Source organism: Panthera tigris, chromosome A2, assembly GCF_018350195.1.
Source record: "Panthera tigris isolate Pti1 chromosome A2, P.tigris_Pti1_mat1.1, whole genome shotgun sequence".
Lineage (NCBI taxonomy): Eukaryota > Metazoa > Chordata > Mammalia > Carnivora > Felidae > Panthera > Panthera tigris.
The window spans coordinates 28,260,567-28,274,681 of NC_056661.1; the positions used below are offsets into that span (position 1 = coordinate 28,260,567).

At 36.7% G+C, this 14,115-nt stretch overlaps 1 protein-coding gene and 1 long non-coding RNA gene across 8 annotated transcripts in view; one reads left to right on the top strand and one right to left on the bottom strand.

The window, feature by feature from the left end:
* FHIT (fragile histidine triad diadenosine triphosphatase) overlaps positions 1-14,115 on the bottom strand; it is a 1,407,272-nt gene that overhangs the window by 896,482 nt on the left and 496,675 nt on the right. The gene's annotated exons all lie outside the window — the stretch shown is intronic.
* Positions 1-14,115, top strand: part of LOC122236686 — a 61,648-nt gene that overhangs the window by 26,443 nt on the left and 21,090 nt on the right. For 2 of the 3 annotated variants that reach the window (XR_006214879.1, XR_006214877.1), the window contains exon 4: positions 7,013-7,745. The exons of the other annotated variant lie outside the window; for it this stretch is intronic. This is a non-coding gene — a long non-coding RNA (uncharacterized LOC122236686). Of the gene's footprint in view, positions 1-7,012; positions 7,746-14,115 lie in introns of those variants that run through there. 3 annotated transcript variants of the gene reach the window in all.

A 14,115-nucleotide genomic window follows, 5' to 3' on the forward strand; every position in this document is an offset into this window, starting at 1 on the left:
GCCTGGGGCCTGCTTTGAATTCTGTGTCTCCCTCTCTCTCTGCCCCTTCCCTACTCACGCTCTGTCTCTCTCTGTCTCTCAAAAATGAATAAACATTGAAAAAAATTTTTAAAAAAAGAATAACCTTCTTATTGTTTCCTTGACTTTATCTTTTTTCTCTATCACCGATTTCCCCTTTTACCTTCATCATTTCTTCTATTTGCTTGCTTTGCTTTACAGTAAAACCTTGGATTGCAAGCACCTTGTTCTGCGAGTGTTCCACAAGAGGAGCAAACATTTCTAATACATTTTAACTTGATAAGTAAGCAATGTTTTGCAATATGAGCAGTACGTAACACCAAATGTCACATGATCACAACTGAGCCAATGGTTCTCCTCTCTCTCGCTGCAGGGTCATGGGTGATCATCTCCAATGCTCAGATGCTCAGTCTCACTGCTCAGTGTTTGGCAGAAATCAGTGATTTTTCAGAACACTGAAATATCAGGTTCCTCCAACTGGCACTAGTGTATTTTTTGTTGCTTTAAAGAACCTATGGACAGTCCTTTGTTCCTCCATACAAGAGAAAGCTTAGGAATGTTTTACTTCGTTCTAGGTCAGGCTGCCTGCAGATATAGATCCTTTCTTGGCTACCTTATTGCCAGTTACATTAAATATAGTACATGACAAGAGTTTATTAATACTTTACTATAGTCAACATCTGTGCGAGTGTATACAATGGCCCCCATGCAGAAAAAGATTCCATTGAGCCAATCGATAGCAGTGATTCCGTTAGTGATAGTGAAAGTCATCCTATACAATAACCTTCCTCTCTCTGGTCTCCCTCACACCAGTCACGAAGGTTTTCAAAGGTAAGTGCAAGTTAATTTGTTTATCTTTCTTTATATTTTGTATTCTATTACAGTATTATAATCATTTTATATGAATATTTTTGGGTTGTCGAACGAATCATCTGAGTTTCCATTATTTCCTATGGGGAAATTCGCTTTGATATACAAGTGCTTTGGATTACGAGCATGTTTCCGGAATGAATTACGCTTGCAAAGTTTTACTATATTTTTACAAGGTTTTACTGTATTTTTCTTTCCTTTTTTACTTGCTTCAGGTAGGAACTTAGGTTATTAATCTGAAGCCTTTTGTCATTTCTAGTATAAGTATTTAATGGTACAAATTTCCTTCTCAGCACTGCTTTAGGTGCAGCCTACATGTTTTGATATTTAATGTTTTGTTTTCATTTTCATTGACTTCTTTGCATTTTTAAATTTCCTTTAAGACTTCCTCTTTAATTTGTGGATACTATAGGAGTATGCTGTTTAACTTTCACATGTTTGGAGTTTTTCTGTTGTCTTTTTATAATTGATTGCTAGTTCGATTTTATTACAGAGAACACATTCTACATGCTTTCAATTTTTAAACTTCGTGTGTGTGTGTGTGTGTGTGGCCCAAGAAATGTCTATTTTAGTGAATGTTGAATGAGTTCTTGAAAAAAATATGTATTCTGCTATTGTTGGATGGACTGCTCTATATGTCAGTTAGGCACTACTGGCTGATCATATAGCTCAGATCATCTATATTCCTGGTGATTTTCTATATGGTAGCTGTATTTATTGTTGAGAGGTGACATTGAAGTTTCCAACTGTAATTGTCAACGTCTCTATTTCTCCTTCAACTCTATTAGTTTTTGCTTTATGTATTGTTTGGTGTGCATACATTTAAGATCATTAAGTTGTCAGGGTGGATTGATGCTTTTATCATTATATAATGTCTCCCTTTGTTTCTAAATATTTTCTTTGCTCTGAAGACTACTTTTATCAAATATTAATGTAGCCACTCTTGCTGTCTAAAAAATGAATATTTGTATAGTATATCTTTTTCTATCCTTTAATTTTTCAACTTCTCTAATCTCTGACTTTGAAGTGAGTTGCTCATAAGCAGCATATAGTTGGATTGTGTTTGTTTACCCACTTTGTCAATCTCTCTCTTTTGATAGGTGATGTTAGATGACTTAAAGTTAATATCATTATTGATATGCTAGCATTTCAGTCCACAATCTTATTACTTGTCTTCTATTTGTTTCCTCTAGTTCTCATTCTTTTCTTGCCTTTCTGTGAATTCTTTGAACATTGTTTTAAGGAATCCATCATTATTTTAGTGGTTTTGGATGCATTTCTTTGTATAGTTTTCATAGTGGTTGCTCTAAATATTATAATCTAATAGGTAACTTATTATAGTCTACTATTATCGATATTTTATGACTTTGAGTAAAATGTTAAAACCTCACTTCCATTTAAGTCCCTTTACCTTTCCCACTTAAAAAAATGTTTATTTATTTATTTTGAGAGAGAGAAAGAGAGAGAGAGGAAGGGGCAGAGAGAGAGAATCCCGTGTAGGCTCCATGCTCAGCATGGAGCCTGATGAGGGGCTCGAATCCACAACTGCAAGGTCACAACCAGGGTTGGTATCAAGAGTCAGATGCTCAACACACTGAGCCACCTGTGCCCCATCTTTCCCACTTTTAAAGACCATCGACTTGAGGGGCGCTTGGGTGGCTCAGTCGGTTAAGCGTCCAACTTCGGCTCAGGTCGTGATCTCGAGGTCCGTAAGTTCGAGCCCCGCGTCAGGCTCTGTGCTGACTGCTCAGAGCCTGGAGCCTGTTTCGAATTCTGTGTCTCCCTCTCTCTCTGACCTTTCCCCATTCATGCTCTGTCTCTCTCTGTCTCAAAAATAAATAAACGTTAAAAAAAATTAAAAAAAAAAAAAGACCATCGACTTGAGTATCAGAGGGTGTTATAATTTTTGTTTTGATCAATCAAATACAATTTATAAAACTCATAAAGAAGGAATAGTTTAGTATATGTACCCATAAATCCCTTTCCATTATTCCCACTTCCTTAATCATTCTCCAATATTTCATTTATTATCTTTTCCTTTCTGCTTGAAGAACTTTTAGCCAGACTTTAAGAGTGAGTCTGCTAACAACAACTTCTTCTAGTTTTCCTTCATCCAAGAATGTTTTTATTTCCCCTTCATTCCTAGAGGACAGTTTTGTCAGATATAGAATTCACAGTTAACAGTTCTTTCAGTACTTAAACATGTTGGGGCACTTCCTTCTGGTCTTCATTGTATAAAATGGGGAATCAGCTGTCATTTGAATTGGTATTCCTCTATAGGTAATATGTTCTTTTCCTATAACTGCTTTCAAGGTTTTTGCCTCTTTGGATTCCAGTTTTGAACATTTAAAAGAAATCCATGCTTTGGATTTCTTCTAGTCTATCATGTTTGGGTTCTAGTGAGCTTCTTAGATCTATACATTTGTGTATTTCACCAAATTTGGGGAAGTTTTCAGCCATTATTTCTTCAAACACTCTTTCAGGACCCTCTTCTTCTGGACTCCAATCATATGGATGTTGGATATTTTGTTATTGCCCACAGGTCCCTGAGGTGTTGTTCACTTTTTCGATCTATTTCCTCTCTATAGTTCACACTGAGTAAATTCTATTGTTCTCTCCTTGTATTCAATAATACTATCATCTCTCATTTCCACCCTGTTAAGAATATCCAGTATTTAAAAAAATTTTTCTCCTATTGTAATTTTCAGTTCTATAATTTCCATATGCTTCTGTCTTATAATCTCTATTTATTTTCTGAGATTTCCTATTTTTTAAATTTGTATCAGAAGAATTTGTAATTGAGGTAAATTATTTACATAGCAGCTGCTTTTAAATCTTTGTCAAATGATTCTAACATCTGATTCATCTTGGTATTGGTGTCAGTTGATACTCTTTTCTCATTCAATTTGTGATTTTCTTGGTTCTTGGTATGATGGATGATTTTTAAATTATATCCTGGATATTTTGTTTATTATGCTAGATGACTCTGGATTCTAATTGAATTCTTTATTTTAGCTGGCATCACCCATAAAATTAATCATGTGGCTACTTTTATGAGCTGTAGTTCCAATGGCATTCTAATGTTCACACTGTTTGAGATGTTATTTTGGTCTGCTTTATTTATCTAATGTCACTAGGACTCCTAATGTCCCTTCATCCATCTCACTGCCTCATGGGGTGGAGGAGGTTTCACCAGACTGGGCCTTAGGTGTCTCTCAATGGGAGAGGGATATGGTGAGATCTTGTAATGGTACCACCAGCTGCCTTGGGGTCTCTGAGCAAGATAAGATAAGAGCATTTTAGGCATATGGAGACCAAGAAGCTTCCTGGTTGGCCATTTATTGTGGCCGATCCCCCTTGCTGGTTATGCCTACTTGCTATAATGTCTCTGGGCAGGTGAGAGGCATCTGAAGCCTGCAGAAAAATTGATTTTTTGGATTCGTCCATTTACTGTAGCTGGGTCTCTCCTAGTGTTCTGCCTGCCAGTCTCAGTATCTTTTATTGGAAAGGAGAGTCTCAGGTTTAATGGGGAAGGAGAGCATTTCCTCTGGCCAATTATTTTTGGTGAAGCTTTGATTAATCCCCTTGCTGGTGGTGTCAAACTTGTTTGATGTTGCCAGAGAGACCCTCATTCAACCAGGGAAAGAATTAACTTCTCTGGGCTTCCTCCTGTCACTAGGTTGGGCACTGGGAAACACCTGGTCTGTGTGGCTTCTTCTTTGGGGAGGGAGGACTCTAGACACCCTACTACAGTGCTGTTCTTCTAGTCCTGGGGTCTCAAACCAGCTCACCTTCTTCTCATCACCTTTCAGAGCCCTTATTTGGTTGTCTCGTGCTTCATTTCTGGAATTCATAATTGTACCTTATCATAGGGAAAAGTGGGTCTACATCATTTTTGCCAGGCCAGAAGTCTCTGTTTATTATATTTCTAATTGTATATTTCCATTCAAACTTTTTATGGCACTTAACCCTTTCTGGCCTTATATTTATATATACATTGACAGATATGAAGATTTAAAACTTCTTGAGAATTTCTCTTTGCATACTTTACAGTGCCTTGAACATGGTAAGTTCTCCCTGAATAACTCTTATGAATGAATGTATGAGTAAATTAATGAATGCTCATGTATATTTTCTTGTGGCTGTACAATGAAGCAAGCCCTACCTGTTCAGAGAGAAGTTCTTGGCAGAATGTAAGCATGATTTATAAGCATGGCACAGGAGTAACAGTGAGAATCTTGCTCAGTGTATTTACTAAAACATGGCTCTAACATATGCCCACTTGGTCATAAACTCCCTGAGGTCACCACACTCATTTTTCTGTTACCAGCAGATCAGAAAATATGGTAATCCTGGGGCAGACCTCCCCACAATCACTTCCTATATTATTTCCCTCTAGCTAGCTTATACCCTTGCATACGCTCACACACACACACACACACACACACACACACACACACTTCAATCATTCAATCTTCCACAGAAGGTAGGAAGTCAAAAAGGGAAATGTGTCACATTTTCTTTCTAAAAATGAAACCACCACATCTCCAATAAAAGATGAGAATGAAACACTGATGCCTAATAACACATGGTACAAAACAATATTGCCAGGAAACTCCAAGTTTTTAGAACTCGTAGAAACATCAGTAAAGATAGCATGTAAGAGATAGAGGGCCCCAGGCAAAGAATGCAATAAAATGTAAGGCCAGCCCCCTGCTGGAGCTCAGAAGTAGGAGTGATGGAACAGCAAGCAACAAGAGACCCTGGGCAACTGAACTCTCCCACAGAGCAGGAAAGGACTGGAAATGAGGGCTTTCAAATGGAAAAGGCCTGATGCCTGACCTCCGATTTAACTACTGGTATCATGCACTGTTATCAATTGGTATAAACCTTTGGTCTTTTAAGATCCCCTGGCATTCATCCCTCCTATTTGCAACACATAGTTATCTCCATTTTGGTTTTTGGTTTTCCACAAGCAAGTTTTAATTTTTAATGAACTCAAATCCACTACTCTTTTATGATCTTTTCTTTTTGCCTTTAAGTTTGTAAGATCCTCTCTCACTATAGTTGGGATACTCATTTCTATGTTGGTTTTCTAATGATTGATTTTGTATATTTATTGCTTTTAATTAAGCTGAAATTAATTTTAGGGTATGGTGCGAGAAAGACTAAAATTCTTCCAACATGAATGCATTCTTTTTTTTTTATTTTTTTAATATTTATTTATTTTTGAGAGAAAGAGAGACAGAGTGTGAGTGGGAGAGGTGCAGAGAGACAGGGAGACACAGGCTTCAGGCTCCGAGCTGTGAGTGCCGAGCCAATGTGGAGCTCAAACTCACGGACTCACAGACTGTGAGATCATGACCTGAGCAGAAGTCGGCTGCCCAACCGACTGAGCCACCCAGGCACCCCTTAAATGCATTCTTGATAAGTAAAAAGTAAGTCTTCCTAGAGTAGAAAAGTCAGCCTAGACACATGCTGCTCAGCTTTCTAAACAGGAATGGAAAGAATAGAATGGCATGGAATACTTTTCTTAAATAGCGAAAACTTCATTGTGTTTCAGTGGGGACTTGAGAAAACTTTCCTTCTGTATTTCTTAGTGTCTCTTGTCCTTTCTGTAGAGTGGGGACACAGATATCATCCATGGTATCCTCAAGGATAAGGTAATTTCTTAAGCTCATCAAGTCTTCTGAGCACATTCCATGTAGAAGATTTCCCAGTACCGATCACACTGCATAGAGAGAGCCCTCCTGGAGAATGTGACCAGTAGAAATAACACTTCACAAAACATGAAATGGTCTATCAAAGGCTTCCCTCTTTCAGGAATGGTCTCAGAAGAAAAATAAGTCTTGGTACTTAGAACGTATTAGATGTTACCTCTCAAAATTCTCTTCAAGTTTTATCTGTTTAATTTAAAAGCAAGCAATGCTTCAGTGTTGGCATTTCTGAGTTAGGGGATGTCAGGACAATAAAAGTTGGATTAAGCAGGGGGAATTTACACGCTTGTTCTATTTAATAAATGGTCTTGGGGAATTCTGAAAATAAAATAGTCTCATTATTAGTTGGCAGTTAACATAGCTGACAGCCAGGGAAGAACTATCCAACTTGTGTCATATTCCCACAGGTGGGTCCATAAAATACAATATTCTTCAGAATACACAGCTTGTCCACCTGCATTCATCCTACAAGGTATACTGACTTCTTGCTATGAATCTGGACCTGAAGGGAATTCACAATAAAAGATGTCTGTTGTCCTCACAAAAAAAACAGCCAAAGTAGGTATACCCACTCAGAGTTATCAAAAACCACATGTCTAATTTCTGGATTATGCTAAACTAGATTGGGAGGGTAGAGTCCTCTCATAATGCCCTTGAATGAAGGCTGTCAAAATCTTTCTTTTAGCCATAAAATTATATCATCGGGTAAAATCTAAACAGAAGTCCAACATATAAAATAGAACAAAAGACAAAAGCATAAATTCCCTGGTCCAATGGGGAGCAGTGTTCCTAGAGCATTGCCCTCCTCTAAAACACACTCGTGCACGCACCCACTCTCACATTCCCTGGAGCTTCACGGAGCAGTCCCAAAACCACTGTACTTGATGAATTGATGGAGGAACAAATAGAAATGTGATAAAGCAAGCATAGTAGGATGTTAATGGCAGACTCCAGGTGTGGGTATCTAGGGAGATCATTGTAAATTTTTTTCAGTTTTTCTGTATGTTTAAGTTTTTTAGAATATAATGTTGGGGGAAATAAAACCTGTCCTTGCTTCCTATATTTTGAAGTTCTGTTATTAGTTACATAAACATTTATTTATTATTATATGTCCTTGATGAATTAAGCCCTTTATCAGTATGAAATGTCCCTCTTGTTTTTGGTAAACCTTCTTGTCATGGAAGGCTTACTTTGAAGTTTACTTTGATTAATAAAGTCACATTGACTTTCTAAAAATTAATGTTTGCATGGTATATATTTTTCATTCTTTTCATTGTCAACTCTTTGTATCTTCATATTTAAAGTACAGGTGGTGGAGTCAGCATATAGTTAGTTCTTATGTTTTTATTCATACTGACAATCTCTGACTTTTAATTGAGGTGTTAAGTCCATTAACATTTAATGTAATGATATGATTGTGTTTTGATTTTATTATATGGCTCTTCATTTAATATGTGTGCTGTCCATTTTCTTCTATCTTGCCCTCCTTCTTCTTTCTGTTAAAATGGATATTTTTTTCACATTTCCATCTTATTGCCACTGTAGCCTTTTTAATTATACCTCTTTGTAGTGTGTATGTGTGTTTGACTTAGGTCTGACAACATGCCAGACTCTACCCAAAATTAATATAATACCATTTCACATAAAATGTAAGAATCTTTGAATAGTGTAGGTGCATTTACTACTCCTATGAGCATTGTGCTATTGCTTGTCACATGTTTTACTTCTACATATATTATAAACCCCACAGTACAACATTATTCCCATTGCTTTAAACATGAAGTTATCCTTTAAGAAATTATAAAAAGATAAAAAACAGCATTTTTAAAAATATGTATTAATTCATATATTTGCCATTTCTAATATTCATCATTTCCTATAGATCCAAGTTTCCGTTTGGTATCACTTCCCTTTAGCCTAAAGCACTTCCTTTAGCATTCCTTGTAGTGCAGGTTGGCTAGTAATACATTTTCTTAGATTTTATTCATCTGAAAGCATCTTCATTTCAGGTTCATTTTTGAAGTACAGTTAACCCTTGAACAACATGGGTTTGACCTGTATGGGATCACTTATATGAGGACTTTTTTTCAATAAATACAGTACAGGGCTGTCAACATATTTTCTTTTCCTTATAATTTTCTTAATAACATTTTCTTTTCTCTAGCTTACTTTATTGTAAGAACATAGCGTATAATACATGAAACATACAAAACGTGTTAATCTACTATTTATGTTATTGGTAAGGCTTCTGATCAATAGTAGGCTCTCAATAGTAATTTTGGGGGAGACAAAAGTTCTTTGTGGATTTTCAACTACACTGGGGTCAACACCCCTATCCCTTGCATTGTTCAAAAGTCAACTGTAATTCTATATTCACTGTACATAGAAATCTACGTTGACATATCTTTCCATCCTGCATTTCTTTTTGCATATCATTCCATTGTCTTCTGGATTAATAGTTTTTCTTTAGAAGAGTAAAATAATTCTTACTATTGTCTCTTGTATAGAATGTGATTCCCACCCCCCACCCCCCCCCACCTCCGCCCTCTACAACTTTTCTCTTTACCTTTAAATTTTAGCAGTTCGGCTATGGCATGCTTGGGTGTGGCTTTCTTTGTATTTATCCTGATTTCGTTCACTAAACATCTTAAACTTATAAGTTGATGTTTTTCACCAAAGTTAGGAGACTTATGGCCATTATTTCTTAAAATATTTCTTTCTGCCACACTTTCTCCTCTTTTCTGAGACCCCAATTATACAAATATTAGACTGCTTGCTTTGGTCCCATATGTCTCTGAAGAGTTTTTTTTTTTTCTTTTTTTTCCTCTGTTCTTCAGATTGGATCATTTCTATTGATCTGTCTTAAGCTTAGTGACTCTTCCTTTAGTCTCTAATCTGCTGTAAGGCCATTATTAATTTTTCATTTCAGAAATTATCCTTTGCAGTTATAAAATATCCATTTGGTTCTTTTTTTTATATTTTACACGTATTTATTTGAAAGTTCCCATCTTTTCATTCATTTTATGTCTTTCACTTTATGTCCTTTAAATCTTTAAATATATTAATCACAACTCTTTTAAAACCATATCTTCTAATTCTAATATCTAGGTTAATTCAGGATCTTTTTCTATTGATTGCTATTTTTCTATTGATTGCTATTTTCCTAGGGCAACTGCATTGTACTGTCTTCCTTAAGAGTTTTGTTCTGGCAGGCAATTATACTACTAAGAGATCATCTTTATCCTTTCATTGTGAGAGTTGGTCTATTGTGATTCTCTCCTTGGTCCTAAAACATGGCCTTCCTCTAGAGCATGGCCCTCACTCGTAAGGCTGTCCTTTCTGGGGTCTCAATTGAATGCCCAAATACTCAATGAAGTCTCTCCTCTCTCACTATAATAGAATTCCAACATCTCCCAGCTCTAGTATCTTTGTTTGACTCTTGGTCTCATAGCATCCAACCTCTGCTAGGCCTCAAAGAGTTTTGTCCTGCTTATGCACACCAAGTCCTCACATAATGACCAAAAAGGATCCTCCATGCACACTTCTAGGTACCTTCTCCCATTCATCTCATTTTTCTTCAGTACACTACTCTGCTAATTCTAGCCACCCAAAAGCCTCAAACTACAAGCCCCACCTCCTCAGTTCACTAAGACCATCACCTAATGCTTGGTTCCACCTCCTTACTCTCTGGGCCAGTGAATGCACCTCTAGGCAGAACACCAAGGTGAATGCAAGACCTGTCTCAAGTGCTTAGCTTCCCTCAAAGATCAAAGTCCTGCACTGTTTCTTAGCCAATTTATCTAAATAGCTGCCTATACATTTTATCTAATTGTATAGTTCCTTGTGAAAAGATGTCAAGACTTATACTTGATGTCTCATTGCAGCTGGTGGCAGAAATCCTAAATTTTCTAAAATCACTGCCCTTGGAAACTAAAGCGCTGTAACATCTTTGTTCACTCATCACCAACACCTGAACTTTACAAATGATTCTATTTCTCTGACCACCTACTACTGTATACTGCACATGAATGAAGAGTGATATTGATCAAATGAATTACCCATGCTCCTTGTTTTTACTCCTGTCCTCATGTTCTTTGGTAGCCTATTGACAGCTAATGTCTGTGCCTCAGGAACAGAGGAAGCTACATGAAGAGAAAGGGGAAGCTCAATTTACTGCATAATTTTCTTTTCAAATGCTGTGAAGATCACTTAGGAAGGAAAACAGTTTTGCAGTGAGGTTTGGGGATTACAAGAAAATTTCAATTGGCCTAACTCACCAGTTTCCAGCAGCACCACCATGACTAGACCTTCAAAAAGGGTAATTATGTATTTGTTGTACCTTATCCCTAAGCAGTGGTTTACACTCTTTTACAATGAACTACATCTGTCTCTGTGATAGAATATAACTTCAGATCATCAAAGAGCTTATCTAGACCAAGAGCATTTAGTAACAACACTGACTTCCAAATACATCCAGTTTGTAATAAACTTCCTTTGTAACATTTTTATCTTCTACATGTTTGAATAAAGGTGAACCCCAGTTAATTGAACTCTCAAAAAGAAGTCTCTAGGGGCGCCTGGGTGGCGCAGTCGGTTAAGCGTCCGACTTCAGCCAGGTCACGATCTCGCGGTCCATGAGTTCGAGCCCCGCATCAGGCTCTGGGCTGATGGCTCAGAGCCTGGAGCCTGTTTCCGATTCTGTGTCTCCCTCTCTCTCTGCCCCTCCCCCGTTCATGCTCTGTCTCTCTCTGTCCCAAAAATAAATAAAAAACATTGAAAAAAAAAAAAAGAAGTCTCTAATAAGTTAAGATTAAGCAGTGTTCCTTTTTGGAAATGGGAGACGGTGTTTGTTTAGGAATGTTCAAGGATTAGTTGTTCCTTTTTCAATTTTTTATTCATTGATTTTTATCTTAAAGGCAAAACACAATCCCTGGCTAGGGCTTTAAATACAGATCAACAATCTAAACAGGCTGCAGTTAAGTACATCATTCTTCAAAGATCAGTTCAGAAAAGAAAAGGTGGCTCTGAACTTATCACGAGCCAAATACATTTAAGAGAAGGAAATGTAAATAGCAGCTAAAAATGGGGAGCAGGAGAGAAAGATTAGATCCAGTAGATGCTCCCTTTCAACTTTGCTGAGACATTTCTAAATGGTTTATGTACCTACATGACCAAAGTGTTATAACTTTTAAGGTTCATCAGTCCTTCTCCACACTAGTACATTATCATTTCACCTCAAGTTAATTTTTTACCACATGTATTTTTCCATCACTTGGTGATACAGAACTTAAATGGTCACTTTTCAAAGCAAGGAAACAAAGGCAAACATTTCTGATAAAGAAAGCAGCAACTTTAAGAGATAAGTGGGTGGGTGGATGGCTGAATGAATGGATTTGTGGGACAACCTCTAGGTTCACTCATTCATTATTTATTTAATTATTTGTACGACAGATTTTTACTGAGTGCTAACCAGACTAGGGTATAAGAGTGAACAAGTTAGAAGTAGTCTCATGATAGAGCTCACAGCCTATCTGGTACAAGTGGAGGACTCAAGATAGGCAAAAATGTCTACTGTGTCACCTGGAGAATGTAACCAAAATGAGTTATCCAACAACTTAACTGGTGGCTATCTGTAATCATATATATGTCAGGTAAGATAACACAAGGCCTACATACAACCTCTCCTGGACATGTTTTGGAGACCAAATAGGTTTTGATCATGACCATTCCCTATAAATCCTTATGTGTACCCTCCAAATGGAAGAAGAAACCAGGAAGTATCACTATTACAAATCTCCCACCAAGAACCCATTAATCCCATCCAAACAGATAAAACTATGCTTGTTTTGGCCTTTTTTTTTTTTTCTAGTTGTTTAGAGAAGATTGAAGTCTGATACAATTTCACCATATTTCCCTTCAGGGGCACTTATCATAAAAGCTACTAATGTATACTTTTTTTGGCATATAAAATCATATTTGCTAAATCTTTTGTCTCTTTTGCAACATACTTCTGTTTTCATCTATCAATGGCATGTTATCATAGATACCAATCTACTGGGCAAAAAAGTAAGAGAAAACAAACACTTCCTGCAGAATATATTATATTACATATAATATAAGGTATATTATATATCACCTTTCAGTGGAATGCAAAATTTCCAAGTATTAGCTCTGCTACTTTGGCCATTCAACTGACAGATTTTCTTATAAGAAGTTCTCCAAAATACCATCAAAATCTAGAGTTTAACAGTCTCCATCCTTTATCTTGCCCTTTCCACTCCAAGTTATACACATGGAATCAGTTATTCATAAGAAAAAACAGGGTTGGGACTAAGGGGTGCTGTAAGTAGGTTATAACCCAAAATTGCAAAAGATTTATCATTTCCAAGTGTCCCTAATTCTGCCTAAAGAGTCATTCTGGCCTGTGCATAATGGCTATCTGTAATGGAGTCAGATGGCCCCTTGTGTTTAAGAACAAGATTTACCATTTGTTTCCTTCTGTTCATCCCCCAAACTCTTTCTGTCTCAAACATACCAGTGACATAATAATTATCACCTTGTTTCTTATCTTTAGGACTTTCGTATTTATAGGTAAGATGGAAACCGATATTTGGTCCTAAACAAGAAATGACTTGCAAACTTTCATCAGTAACATAATGATACAGCAGTAACCAGCCAATGATAATAATAATAATGGTTAGACATTAACTTATGCCAAGAACTGCGTTAGGCTTTCCTCATTTATTATCTCATTTAATTCCTACAATCCCCATCTATACTTCCTATAGCCCCTTTAAGCACTTGCATATGCAGAAATTGGCAATATAGGAACAGGCAAAATGATAAGATTCTGTTCAGTTGGGAAATACAACCACAAACCTCATTAAGACCTACTCATTTTAGGAGGCCATTGAAGCTGTTAATTATTGCTATGAAAGTTATATCTACTCACTGCACCCAATTTGAGAATCACAGCAAATAATTTTTAAAATCACAATTGTTCTATCACTCAGAGACAAACATTGATAATGTTTTGATATCTCCCAGTCTTATTTATGTGTGTGTACTCACTTTCTTCTGTTTATTGATTTTTAAATGTCAAATACAGATCATACAGCAATATAATTTTGCATCTTTTTTCACTGAAAATTATATTGTATTTTCCCATTTTTTAATTTTTTTAATGTTTATTTAATTTGAAGGAGAGAGAGACAGACTGTGAGCGGGGTAGTGACAGAGAGAGGGAGACACAGAATCTGAAGTAGGCTCCAGGCTCTGAGCTGTCAGCACAGAGCCCAACACGGGACTCAAATCCAAGAGCGGTGGGATCATGACCTGAATTAAAGTCTGATGCTTAACCAACTGAGCCACCCAGGTGCCCCATATTTTACCATTAAATATACTTTTTAAAAATATTTTCAAGTGCTACGTTATATACCATAATTTAACAATTCCCCACTTTACTGATAGATTATTTAATAGACTATTTAATTATTAAATATTGTCATAC